Raw genomic sequence first — 12201 nt, 5'->3', positions numbered from 1 at the left:
GTATTTTTGTAGCTGACAATTGTGATGTGACTATAGTATTTACTGAGGAGGATGCGCAATCTTGTGAAGCTGTCACAAGTAATGGGGAAGAATATTTTAGGAGATAAGTACTCGGAAGAATAAAGCAGCGATGCATTTGTACTTGAAGCTGTTGCAGCAGAGAGAGGAGCTCAAAAAGAAGAGGCAGAGAGAATAAAAGAGCAGAAGGCAAAAGCTATTGCAAAATTGGAAGAGTTGAACAAAAGGGCTGCAACATTTCAGGAGGGGGGAAATCCTAGAGGTGAAACCATATCTAGTGGGCCAGTAGCATCTAAAGCTATGCAGCAAGAGCAGGTCATTGTCAGTCAAAATAAAAATTCAGAATTATTACATATTGCTCCTGGAAATATAGAAAATATTCTTGGTGGTAGCTTTGCCGATGGTAACTGTATTACCAATGGATATGAAAGAAGTCGACCAAATCTCAGGGAGAAAAATGGTCTTCTTAAAGAGCGGGACACCCATTCCAATAGTGATGCCATTCAAGTTTCAGATGTGGCTGCAGATGAAAGGAACTTTGGAAAGAATGATGTTTGTGATATCCCTATCAATGTTGCGAAATATGAACAAGGAAAACAAGAAAGTTTTCTAAGGACGAACAATGTGAGCAAGGAAGACCTAAATCATCATATGAAGGCGAATGAATAGAAGGGCCATGTGAAAGGGAGAGGAATTTCTGACACTACTGCTCTGAATGAAGCTCCTGTGATTATAATGCAAGATATGAAAGTTTCACCCAGTACTTTGACTCGGAGAACCGAAACTTTGCTAACAGTTGTACCTATGCCAGAGTCAGATTTCTCTAGGAATGTGGATCAACACCATCAGTCTAGATTTCCAAAGCAAACTCACATTCGTCCAAAGACAAAGCAGCAATATGTTGCAAATGAAAAATCTTTGAGCTTTCAGCCATCAACACTGAAGAAGACTGGGTAGCTTGTAGCGCCAAGCAGTGGAAATGTTGTGGAGTTGGTTACTGAAAATGGTGGGCTCCACATGTCAGGTAGTTCTATGTTTAAAACAAGTATGCCATTAAGCATTCCAATTGCTGCCAGTGGTAATGATGGTGCTTCTGTAGTCTGCAAGAAGAAAAATAACAGAAATGTAAAAAGAAAACATAAGACTGATAAGCAGGGCATAAATGTTAGTTCTGTAGGGTCATCAGAACATGATATCAGTATGTCTACACAGACTAATAGCATTGGTGAGGATTCAAAACATGGAGTTGAAAATGTAATTATTAATTCCATCAAAGAAGTGAATAATGATGTTGATATGCAGAATGGAAAATATGAATTTACTTCTGTAGGAGCTGGTGGGAATGATGTCAATATAGTCCATGATACTTCGGGAGGCCAAGGAAGCATTATTAGAATAGATGATGCAGAGGGAAAACTTGGAAACTCTTTGGAGTGAAATCAACACGCTGAAGTGTTGATGAAAGAAAAAAGTCCAGAACAGCAAGTTGAAACTCTGTTGAAAGGAGACACACAGTGTAGATGTGTGAGACAAAGGAAGAAGCAGCTGGACAGTAGCAACCAGCTAGAGCAGGAAGGGAGAATTAATGAAGATGACCAGCAAGAAGATCGACTGGAAACAGAGACTGAGAACATAAAGAAATTGAGGTTGCAGCAGATCAGGAGGCAAAGGCTGGTAGCATCAGGAAAGGTGAACAGTCAAGTATTAAAAGATTTTCAGCAAGTTAAAAGAATTTGTCTAAATGGTCCTGATGCCACCCAAAGGCTTGAAGAGACCGAAACAACAGTCAAAAAAATTAGATTTATTGAGGCCATCTCAGTGAATGATCTGGTGAATCATTCGGTTGTTGAACCCATTGATTTTCATTCAATAAAGGTGGAGCTACAACATGGAATAGAAGGAGGAAATAAAACATTGGAATTTATAAAGAAGGTGATGGAAGACTTCAAGAATCTGGAAAACATACGCAGAAGGTGTGCATTTCAAATGGTATTGCAAGCAAAGGATTTACTGGAGGCAATTTCTCTGAATGGAAAGAAATTCACTATTTGTGATGACATCCATGGTCAGCATTATGACCTTTTTAACATCTTTGAGGAGGTTATAGAAACTGCAGATACTCTCATTAAAGAGGCAGAAAACACTGCTGCCAACGAAATGGAAAAGTGGCAACTAGAGAAAGAAGCTTTGGAGCTGAAGAAATTGGAAACTGATATTGAATTGAAGATAATTGAAGATGCAGATGCAAAACTCAGAGAATCAATTAATGATTCTGTTAGGGAGGACATGGAAGAGGAAAAAATCATTTTTAATACTCGAGAAACATTGATGCAAGAGCTACAACATTTTCTCGCCTTGGTTAAAGCTAAGGAAGAAGAGATATCAGAAAGTGATATGCAAATTCTTATAGGAACAAAAGAAAAGTCTGAAGAACTACAGTGTGTACTAGACCAACTGCAGACTAGCTCTGAAATTCTTTCCATGAAGAAAATGGAAGTCGATCAGTTGCTTACCTCAGTGGACCAAAAGATGGTAAACCTCGTTCGGTTGGCTGATAATGCTGGGGATGAGGCAAGGGTACTTCAAGAGTTGGTGGATTTGAGGAAATTGATAGTTTCATCCTTTTTGCAATCAAGAGAAAATAAGGTGAAACTGGCTGAGAAGGAGGAAAAAATTTCACAAGAAGTCCAAGGGTTGAGACAGCAGGTTGCAGCTGCAAGGTCATCTCTTCAAGAGCTTTCATCTGCCAAAGCTAACCTCAATCAAGAGATCACTTCCATGAAACAAAAACTGTTGTTCATTGATAAAAAGGTTCCAGAACTAGAAGCCGAAAAGAAAGTGGCTCCTGCAACAAGAAATTTCAAGAAAGCTGGCCAGGTTGCTGCTGAGGCAAAGGCATTGAGCTTGGAGAAGGATGATGTCAGCCATAAAATGGAGAGGGCTTTGTCAGATTTGCAGAAGCTGGAGGAAGAAATAAAAGGAAAAGTTACTGCATTGCAGGAGGCTGAAAATCTCATTATTTCAAAGGAAAGAGATGCAGCAATGGCAATATGTGAGAGACTTAGATTAGTTTCTGCCTCTGCCAGGGAGGAATGGTCTGCAACACTTGAGGTTGAAGATATCGAGGAAGCATGAAATTTGCTTGCAGAGGCAGAAGCTGTAGATTCTAAAGCTGACAAGATTCAAGAGGTTTGAAACTTTGATGGTGACCAGAGAAGGAAGATGAAGCAGGAAGCAGCTGACATGCTGCCTAAACAGAGGAGCAGAGCATATGGACAACTCCAGGACAAAGTCTGGGATCCAGGAGGAATTTTTCTTCATTCCTTCTTGAAAGCACGTGATCAAGAGATCATGAATGTTTTCAAGCGTGAGAGTTTGATGCAGGAGCATCTAGACTTGGGCCAGCAATGTGACGGGGTGGTCACATGTTGTGGCTAAATGCAAGACTTGAGGAAGACTTAGTTGTTAAATTGTGTTAATTTCAATAAGGGTAGGTAATTAAAAGTGGTCTAGTTTAGTTAAATGTTGAGCTATAACTGAATAACTAATTCTTTCTTGTGTGGAAAGTAGTTAGGTGTGACTGATGTATAACTCCCTTTTGGTAGAATAGAACGGAGGGGGGAGGGAGGAGACAGGGGTTTTCCTGTAAATCTATGAACAGCTGAAAGGGCCATGGATTTTGAATATCTGGCCATGAACAAGAGGCTCTTTGTAATTGTTGTTTTTATCTCTGAAGAATTTGACTTTTGAGCCATATGCACATTGTTGAATTCGATTTTGTATGAATATGTTTGGTTTTAATAACCTTTGTGATGAGATTCTGCACATGGAGTTAGTTTTGGAATGTACACAGGAGTAACCTCTGAGTAAATCGGTTCTTAACAGTATATGTCTCATCTGTAAAGTGTAAGTGTTTTTTTTTCCTTGCGTGGAATTGTTGATTGGTGTGAGTATATTCCATGGTTATACATTCGTTTGGCGGTGTATCTGAGAATAGCACTTGTTAAAAAAAATCTGTAACTGATTTTGTTAAACACTGAACAGTATCGTTTTGGCAAAAAGAAATCGATGCGCTTGTGATATCCATTCATTGTTTGCTGCGTCGATTGATATGGGGTTTGGTTCTTTGCTGTGATAAATGAATATGTATAGCCGATCGTTTGTTGGATTGGTCGTTAAGGAGTTTTGGTAGTTTGTTGTTATAACCAGTAGTATTTAATATAGATTTATGCGTAGAGCACAAGTCTACAAACAAAGGACAGAGTGGTTTTAAAAACCCAATTTGATTGTCAAATCGAAGGCGTTGAACAGTGAAGGTCTCAGCTACTGAGTGATTCTGTGGTGAGTTTGCAGAACTCTGTTTCGGTGCAGAGCCAGAGAGCGTCAAATGGAGATGACGAGAAGCCAAAGGTCGATGTGTGGGGTATGAATTTGCCAGGTTGAGCTTTTAAAGCTTGGGCACATTCTTTTTTTATTGAACTTTGATTTTAGAATCCAGCCATATGTGAATGTTGATCGGATTGAGAGTTTGATACATGATTTTGCTGTGCAATGGGTTTATAACCATAATGAGGGATTTAAAAAGAAGCTTCCACATATAACAATGATGAGGTTGCCAGACTTCGAGTCATGGGTGGGATGTTGAATTTGGGAATGCGTTTTTATATGCATGAGAAGAGTAAAGATTCTGGGTTTGCAGGGTAGACCTGCATCAATACACTTTTGTATTTAAATTAAGTTTAACACCGTAGATGGATTTAGAGACCCCCTTCTTTGAATCCATATGTAATGTTAAATTTAGAGACAAAGCTTGAAGAGGCGGGCACCAACTAATTCCTAGTTGAAGTCTGCAACTTTGGAGTTGACATCACGGGTTAGTTGGGTTTATATATTTCCTATCTTCATGCATTTTTACATTTCTTCATATATTTTCGTGTTTATCTACTGTGTTCTGACATCCCTCAAATCCACTTTTCTGACATCAATAATAGGCATATCATAAAATAGTATCTAAGGTCTCCATTCAACAAAGCAAAAAGTAAGGCATCTAGAGCTAGTGTCTTCTCCAAAAGTCATAGATCACTAGGTTGAAAGGAAACACATTTAAAAGAAGGAGAAAAAAGGAAAGCTCACTACCTCTTCATGTTTTGAGTTAGAAAACACAATACCACTATTTTAAAAAGTGCACAACATTCAAATTGAAGCATAAACTTATCATAATCATACTAAATTATTGAAATAAAAAATATGATACCTTATATAACCAACCTAGAGTGATCTTAACTCTGGATCTACCTCGCACACGGAGGGATCAAACCTCTTTTCACTCTAAAATGGTTTTGCATATTTTTATGTAATTTAACCTAGTCATAATGTTTTATTAATAATTATATTTATAAATGTTATGTTTATTATTTTATTTGTATGTAATTTAACTAAGCCAAAATCGTTATAGAACATTACATTACAACATCTCTATCCTACAGAATTGGAAAATAACTCTTAACAGAAAAACCACATATTTAATAAACCAAACAAATAGTTATATTAACACTTTTATTCATATAATTAAGATACTTTTTATTTAAAACAAATTACCCCATCACAATCTTAATGATAATATACTTTTTATTTAAAACAAATTACCACCATCACCATCCTAATCATCTAATGTGATTTCCAAAAGGCCATGAATATAAACATAATCATCTAGTGCGATTTCCAAAAATCCATGAATATAAACATTTTGTTATTTCAATGGTTTCTACACCATTCATGAGGCAAATAACCATTGGATCCTCCGAGGATAAGCTCACATAACACATAGGCTATTTCAAGGATCCCACTCATTCTTGGTGTTCTAAATTCCCATAATTGTTTTGTGGCTAATTTAACTCTCACTTTACAAAGTTATGGGATTGAAATGGGACATATAATTTCATTTCCAACATCTAACGAGACTTTGGCGGGAGCCCACACATACTACTAAATTGGTCCATGTTGTGGTAAATTCTCTACATTTAAACCAAATCAAAGTCTTTGGACAAAATTTTGGCGCCATAATTTCCCAGAGGCATATTTGGATGCCCATAGCATCGATCAACTTAGGATGCTACTACTTGACCCTAGAACATAGTCTACAACAAACTCAAGGCTTTTAGTCCTCAAAATCAATTTATGGATTACTGTATCCCAACATTCTCGTTATTCAACACTCCCATCTAACGCTCAATCATCTCTGGAGACAGAGTCCACCAATAACTTATAAGTGTATGGACCTTTCATTCCATTATTTCTTTGAAATTTTTGTACTGTAATGGTATAGATGATGGGTGCAAAGCTATGTGATTTGTTCTTTTTCCTATTAAATACATTGTTTCAAATCATCTATTACTGAAAATGTTTTGGTATCCATAGATTTGGATTTATCTCTTTCTACATGATATCCTAATTTTCTGAACTTCTCTTGCTGCTCGGATGTGGATCCACCCTAGTGATGGATTTCTTCCATGTTTTCTGATTGCATCTAGGTTTTTCTCTTTTCTCTTTACGATGGTTAATTAGTGTGAGTGTCATTTTTATGCTTTTTTCCATTTCATTTCCACATTTCCAATAAGATTTGGTACTGTCAATGAAATGGGAGAAATAAGGGTTTTTAATGCTCTGTATGTCCTGGTGTAGAATATTCGAGCTAAACTTATTTAAATCCGACAGAGATATCACCTTGATATACATAACATTAGTTTCCCTAACGGGTGCCTATTGCTCGCCCCAATTTCATGGCAGTTTTTGAACCGTGCCTCTGATTCTTTTACCATATTTCCTTATGGCGGTCGTTTATTTCACTCCTTATTGACAACGTTCTTTAAATGCATCTGCGATGTCGTTCCCCTTTTCGGCAGTGAATGTCCTGCATTTTTTTCATTGGTTTTCTCCTTTTACCTTTAGATTAAGCTTAGATGTATGTCAGGAAGACCTTGCAATTACTCTCCACTTCTGCAACACTCTTGTTCTCTTTGCAGCCTCCCCTAATCGTGTCAAAATTCCATTTCCTCTGCTCTGATGTTGGCATAAGACTCATCTGAAAATATTGACTTAATGGCTAGTAGAATATTCGAGAGGCTCTCATACATGTTGATAATCCTAAAGAGCCTTTTCAGAGGCTAATAACTTATCACAATCACCTCAACAAAATTGAGCAGATGCATGATAGCACCTTTTGCAGTCTCAACAAAATAAGTTCCCTAAATAGAACACAGTTGCTCAAAGATCTGAACACAGAGGTGTTTTTCACTGCCAAGAAGAACCCGGACTACAATTTTTATAGCCTGATTCCATTTCTTGATCTTCCTTTCCAACTTTCCCAATCCATCTTTTGAATTTCTTCAATACTGAGTTCTCTATTCGGAGACAGTGCAAACCCTCACACTCATTGAGGATATCTCTACAAACAATACTATAAACCATACAACGCTCTCATTCATCCATGGAAGCAACCATATTTTTGACAATGTCTTTAATGTAGCACGAATATTTGACCAGAAAACCCTTTTACAGTTGTATGCGAGGGCGGTGAAGTCGGTTCTAGTTTTATCTCTTCGGTGGTATGCAGGAATGATGTATAAAGGGTTGTTGCTGTGAGTTTTAATTCATCATTTTTCTGGTGGTTGATTCATTCGGTATTTTTTGGACAACAGTGTACTCTTTCACAAGGTTATAGGTTTTTGTTTCTGGGTTTTGCCATTTTTTTTTCATCAAGCAGCTCAAGGAAGAACAAATGGCAACTGCTTTGGCACAATCAACTAAACGCATTCAATCCATCGATACTGGAGTGGAATAAATCCAACAACAACACACACATCCATTCCCAAGTCATAGTCGTATGATGGATAGTCCTGTAGCAGGATAAGGGCATGATTAGAGGCGTACTTGATAACATCAGAGCTCTCTCAATTCGAGCTGCACCCATTTCTAGGCATCAACGACAGACAACAACAACAGAGGTGCAAACCAGGAAAGGAAGAGAGGATGCATGCTACGTGTTTGATGAATAGATTGTATAACAACTGAAGTTACAGTCCTTGGTTGTGCATTATTTTTACAGGACTTCTGATGGACCTACACATGGACGTTAACCAATTCCTTCAAATCTTTTCAGAGCCTCCAACTTTTCCTAAACCCACAGTAATAGTGGTTGAAGTTCAGGGGGTACAACTTGAAACTGGGGTCCCTGAAAAAACCATGTAGTCAAATTTTTCATTTTGGACAGCCCAAGTAAAACAAATTTTGTAGAAAATGGAATTTCTGGGAACTGGAAACAACAATCTCCATTCTGAATACACACCCTCTCTACCAAAGTTTCAGAGGTGGAAGGGGACAATTTATCCCTTAAGAAGATGTTACATGAAAGGAAAGAGCAGGAAAATATCCATCCTCCAAATAATGCGTTGCATGCTAAAATTCTAGACCTTAAAAGCAAGCAGGAAGAAATTTGATCCGAACAGGCCACCTTCAAACAAGTAACTGAGACACACATCAAACTTGGGCATAGGTAGTTCAGGAAAAGGATAAAACTCATACCCCTCTTGCGACAGTTGAGGAGGTGGTGCAAGCAAAACTTGTGGAAGAACTCACCATACGAGCCAGAGAATTGAATCTCAAGGTGAGAGGTCTCCCCTTACGTCACTCCTCTCTGGATCCTATAGAAGTAGGGGATAGGTTCCTTCAGTATACCCTTAGCCTCCCTGATATAGCTATGGACAAACCCTCGTTGGGTTACGACTCCATTCTCTTCCTTAGTTTTTAGATTGAACCCGATCGACACCATGCCCTCAAGGCTAAGCGAAAGTTGTTTTCTCTCCCCAACAGGATTTTCTTGGATGAGGACCTCCCTTGAGCACAGGTTGTAGAACTTAAACAATCCAGAGAACAAGTTATGGCAGTACGACAAGCAGTGAAATTCGTATTTACCAGGAATATTTGGGTATTCATTCGGGAATCCTTCCCACCTAGGTGGGAACCCCAAGCTAGAGGTTCCAAATGATGGGCCTGCCTAGGGAGACGACAAGGTACAACCATCTTTATCAATTATTGGAATGGAAATGGATCTTTCTGGTCATCGTCAAGACTTTTTCATGATGCTCTCAAATTAGCAGACACCCTCCTCGTGACCGAGACTCATGCAAGCCCTATTTGATCTCTCCCATATATTGTAGGTTACCATTGGTTCTCATTTGCAGACAAGATACGAGGAGATCGGTAGGGGTCAGAGGATCGGGTAGAGTTGCTTGTCTGGCTAGTGACTCACGCCAAAACAGGGTATCTGTTGTCGCTGAACATGAAATTTCCAGGTTTATGTAGATTCATATTAGTGTCAGAGTCTTTCATTCGAGGGACATCTACGTTGCACTCTGTTACCTTCCCCCAGTCTCTTCACCATTTTCCATCCATAATGGCTCAAATGGGGACCCCTTTATAGACTTGTACACCGACATCAACCAATACTATGTTGTTGGGTAAGCCATCCTCCTAGGTGACTTCAATGCTCCTACTAAAGATCTCCACATCCCTCTCCAGGATCAATCAGAGGATGTGTTTTGTACCCAAGGGATAGATCCAGATTCAGTTGGGCTTCAATGGATGTTAGATGATGCTTTGGGGTCAACAAGAATTTATTGAAAGCATCTATTACAGTTGGGGGAATCACGAGATTTTTAGTTCTAAATGGTCTTCCTTGTTTCCCAGAATCTCACTTTTTCACTTGTCGGCCATATGGAAGGGGTGCGAGTGTACTTGATTATGTCCTCACTAGCCAAAACTTGATCCATTTTATTCTCCATACCTCGGTCTCCCCCATCCCCCTTACTAATCATTCACTTCATTCCTTCTCTTTTTGATTTGACCCTCCCCTTCCACCCCATACTTCCCCTTGGGGCCCACCTCGAAGCACCTTTCGATTTGAAAAAGGCAACCCTAACATCTTTTCCTCTACCCTATGCAAGATTCTCCCATCAGAGACCTAGTTCTCCTTGCTTGATTCTTCTTCCATTAAATACACCCATATTTCATTTTCCATTTGGGAAGAAGCACTCAAATCCTTCCCTCACTCCACTTGTTCCACTTCCTTCTCTCGAAAAGTTATATCTTTCCCCGTGAATAAATGGTATGATGATGAATGTGAGACTCTACATCGAGAACTTCAATATGCTTTCACCCACTCTCAACCCTTTTACCCTGACCTCAAAGCTTCTTACCATTGTCTCCTTTGTTGCAAGAAATGACTCTTTGTCTCTCATAGAAGACAAGAAATTTTTGCTCCCCTTTCCCACTCCCCTAAAAACTTTTGGCATAACATCCTTCCTTGACACTCCCCTCTTCCATCTGACCTCAACCCTACATCTATGTTTTCTCACACTTCCAACCTTTATGATATTTCTGGGTAGAGACAAATTCATGTTACCTCCCCACCCTCTTCCTGTTACCTATTCTCAGACAAAGATATTAGAGAGGACATTTGGGTGATGAGTAGTAGAAAATAAGCCAATGATGAAGGCTACAAAGCGGAGTTCTTTAAAAATGGTTTCCATGCTTTGGTTAGTTATTTGGTTGATCTCTTCAACCATGTAGTTCGTAAAGGTTTTCCACTAGCATGCCTACACCACGTCATCCATCCAATCCACAAATTAGGCCCTCGCCCAAATCCCAATAACTACTGAACGATCATGGTGGGCCATACATTCTCGAAGTTCTATGCTACTGTTCTACATAGGAAGCTCTCGAGTGACCTTGATCAGAGACAAATCAAAGCTAGGGGATAGGCAGGTTTTCACCTAGTTCATCAAACCATTGACCACATCTTCACCTTGTGCGATGTGATTGAGGAGGCATGACATCACTCTTCGAAAGTCTATTGTTGTTTCATAGATTTTTGGAAATATTTTGACTTTGTTCTGAGGGAAGCCTTACTCCAGGGACTTAGAGATATTGGCATCTCAATGATCCTATTGAAAACTATTACGTGCCTATATGAGTCCTTCCTTGTCATCTTCGCATCGCCCATGGGATGTCTGATTTCATCCAAAGCACTATTGGGGTTAAACATGGTTTTCCATTGTCCCCTACCCTGTTTGGGATCTATATTGAGGAGTTGGAAGGTTTTCTACATGAGCATATGCAGGACACTGATGGTTTCCTTCTTCACCAGGTCATGATATCTATTCTACTCTTTGTTGATGATGTGGTCCTCCTCTCCTCACCTCCATAAGGATTATAGAGGTAGTTGGATGCCTTAGCTCTATTTTGCAATGTTCGACAATTGATAGTCAACCTGGGTAAAACCAAGGTTATGATCTTCAATGGGTTGAAGAAAATTTCAGACCTTCACTTCCTATACAGAGGGGAGGAGGTTGAGATCACTAGCACAATACATACTTGGGGGTGAAATTCTCAGGTCCCCGCTTCCTTTTGCGACCAACACTTCAGCCTTCGCTCAACAAAGGATATGGATCCTTAGCCCTTCTCAAGAGACAGTGCTTTCAACATCACTTCCAGGACATCTCATCCAAGATGAGCCTCATGGACACCTTGATCTGTCCCATGGTTCTATATTGATCAAAGGTTTTGGGACTCTCTTTACTTGAGTCAAATTGGCCTTCAGTTGAGGGAGACGAGACTTTTCTTCTCCGCGGCATCATTAGATGCAAACAAACTATACCGCAACACATCATCCTTGTAGAGTTTGGAGCTCAACCCTTTTGTCTTGAGACAGTCTTCAGTTTGGTTACATTCTTGCATCATGTCTGGGGATTTGCAAACTCGATAAAGTGTAGGGACCATTACCCTTACTTGGCATATTTATCTTCTAAGATTATTACTCGTTATACTCCCTCGAGTCGAGCTAGATATTGGTTTACAGGAGTTTCAGATCTCTTAGAGTTAGTGGGAATTTAGTTGGATCATCTCCCTCCTTTCTGATATTCCTTGGATGCTCATGCTCATGTTCTACCTACTAGACAAGAGTTGAATGAGATCATCAGGGAGGACATCTACAGGCAGTTCATCTAGGTCACCTAGGTCAATCCTCCGGCAGGGTTCCACTCAAAGATGGCCTTTTATGTTGAGCAGTTCTTGGAGCTGAGAGATGGGGTCAGTATTCGATACCAGTATATGTTTCACCACTGGATA

At 39.4% G+C, this 12201-nt stretch overlaps 1 pseudogene; it reads left to right on the top strand.

The window, feature by feature from the left end:
• Positions 1-1476: 1476 nt before the first annotated feature.
• LOC149248790 (uncharacterized) lies at positions 1477-4461 on the top strand (annotated as a pseudogene).
• Positions 4462-12201: the final 7740 nt, after the last annotated feature.

The sequence above is a fragment of the Pinus tabuliformis genome, chromosome 7 (genome assembly GCF_031772625.1).
Source record: "Pinus tabuliformis cultivar Carrire ecotype Pingquan chromosome 7, CPIR1, whole genome shotgun sequence".
NCBI lineage: Eukaryota > Viridiplantae > Streptophyta > Pinopsida > Pinales > Pinaceae > Pinus > Pinus tabuliformis.
The sequence above is the reverse complement of the archived record's forward strand: the minus strand, read 5'-3'. Positions and strand labels throughout refer to the sequence as shown.